This window comes from Hipposideros armiger, unplaced genomic scaffold, assembly GCF_001890085.2.
Source record: "Hipposideros armiger isolate ML-2016 unplaced genomic scaffold, ASM189008v1 scaffold_379, whole genome shotgun sequence".
Classification (NCBI taxonomy): Eukaryota; Metazoa; Chordata; class Mammalia; order Chiroptera; family Hipposideridae; genus Hipposideros; species Hipposideros armiger.
The window spans coordinates 1,759,007-1,761,394 of record NW_017731729.1 but is presented as its reverse complement, the minus strand read 5'-3'; the positions used below and the strand labels follow the sequence as shown (position 1 = coordinate 1,761,394).

General features: G+C 48.5%; 1 pseudogene; it reads left to right on the top strand.

Moving 5' to 3' along the window:
- Positions 1-973: 973 nt before the first annotated feature.
- LOC109393462 (alpha-1,3-mannosyl-glycoprotein 4-beta-N-acetylglucosaminyltransferase B pseudogene) lies at positions 974-1,879 on the top strand (annotated as a pseudogene).
- The last annotated feature ends 509 nt before the right edge of the window (positions 1,880-2,388 follow it).

Below are 2,388 nucleotides of genomic sequence, written 5' to 3'. Positions count from 1 at the left end.
TCAGAATATAGCCTCGAGACTACCCATAAATCCCTCTTCTTGTGCTTAATTTTCTTTCCCAATTTTCCTAATTGGAGCATTTGGATGTTTGGTGAGCCTTTGTATGCAGGTGTCTTTGTATCCATGTGCGTATGTGTCAGGTTAGTCTACATGGTGAGCATGTGTGTCTGTGTTTATGAATAATATCATTGGCTCTTCCCAGACATACTTTTCCTATGAGGGTACTGCTTTTTTCTAAACCCTGATATGACTAAAGACCATTCCTGATAGCTGTCTGCATCTGCCATTAAAAAAAATAATAACTATCTTCTCAGCCCCTGCTATCCCATCACAAAAACATATCAAATGAGATAAATTTAGAAATTGAGATAAGTTATGACTTCACTTGCCACATTTTAAAAACAGTTCAAATAGTTACCATGCTGGTCATTTGGGTTTTTTTTTTGAGGGCCTAGAATTCTCTTAAAATAAGGAGGAGTTGACCTCAGCATAGTTCACAAACATGTATCAATCTGCATGTGCAAATGCACATAAATGTGACAGCTGGTTTGCAACTCGACAGCTATTTTCATTGCTGTGCAATAGTGGGGGTACAATCAACGTTCATCTGAATACAAAGCTTTATAAATAAGCTTGGCAGAATTTTCTGTTAGAAAATAAAGGATAACTTACTGAAAGACAAATGGTTCAAGGAAGATGGGAAATGACAGTTGAATCAAACAGGAAAACGAGTTGCTTCACAAGATCCTATATTTTTTATATACACAAAGAAATCTTGAGGAGAAACTGCCTCAAGGTGGATGAACGCTAAAACACACCCATAGGAAATAGCATTCTCAAGAGGTGAAAGGGGACCCATAGAGCACATTTATAAATAAGTGATAACAAGAGACCCTAAATATGAAATATCCAGAAAAAGAGTGGAAAGGAAATTTTAAAATTGGAGAAAACGACAAAGGAACCTTGATTACTGATGAAGTATGTGCAGTCCAAAGGCATCTACCACGCTCAGCTGGAGGACAACACCTTAGCTAAGCCCAACACTTGAGTCCCACGAAGAACTTCGCACTCCAGCAGCCTTCATAGGACTGGAGGGATGGTCCTGGAAGTTTCCCAGCTGGGCATCATTGTGAAGATGTCCAAGTCATTGGGCCTGAGTCTTATTCTGGAATTCATTCTCACATTTTTCTGGGACAAGCCCATCGACTGGCAACTGGGCCACATTCTGTGGGCAAAGGTCTGCAACCCCAAGAAGGACGAGAAGCACTGGGACCCACACAAGGCCAATCTGTGGATTTGCTTCAAGCTGTCCCTCTTCCAGGACGTGGGCCCTCACTCCTCGCTGGCTGGCGGGCAAGATCCGAAACTGAAAAACAAGGACCTTGGGAAGCTGGCATTGCAGAAGCAGCACATGAATGTGCCCGTGGAGGAGAGCGCTAGCCTCCAGACCCGGCAGCACTACCCCCCCGGAGCAGGCCTTCCTGCGTGGGGATTTCCTCTAGGCCAGCACCCACGCACCCACGCACCCACGCACCCACGCCACAGACGACTTCATCCGCTTCCATTTTCCGGCTTCTGCGTCCTGAGCAGTTGGTTCTTCTTCCGCAGGAGGAACTCTGACCACCTGGGGGCAATTCCTTCTGCGAGTCTGTGGAGGTGCTGCCCTTTGGTAACCCCCAATCAGACTAGGAGGCCAGGAGGAGGGCCGCTCAGGTACCCTCGGGTACCCTTGGAGCCCTGAAGGCCACCTCCAGATTGGCTCCTTCTGTAGGGTGTGGCAGGACACAAGGAGGACTCCGATTTCCGCGCCCTGGAAGCACTGAACCTCTCCATCCATCTAGACTCGCAGTGGGTCGTTCTGATCAAAATCTTCCTTTAAATGGCCGACTAAAACCTCAGGGCTTCTGAGGGTGTACTTCACTGGCCCTGGGGCCCAGGAGACCTGGGATGTCATTGCTGCTGCCCCTGCAGGGCCAGGTGCAGCCACCCCAGATTGAGGGTTCTGCCTGCTGCTCTGCTCTCCAGCCTGAGGTCACCGCTGGCCTGGAGGTCCTGGGAGCTGGTGCTTGTCACCCACAGGGCCTCAGGAGAAGGCAGACCACCCATACGCTGTGCCTGAGCCCACCATGCTGCCCAGAGCCTTCCAAACCTGCAGCCTTGAACCGGGCGGTTTTATTTTTATTTATTTTATTTATTTATTTTTTTTAAGTTGAGCCATCCTGCTACCTGTTGGCAGCTCAGCAGCTGCTCAGCTCGGGCTGGACTTGAACTGCTGTTGCTCAGAGCTCAAACTCTTGAGCGAGCTCTTAACCAACTGAGCCACTCGGCCGGCCCATGAACCGGGCGGTTTTAGAAGAGCTTTCTTCTGGGCGCCTTATGTCTCTAGCG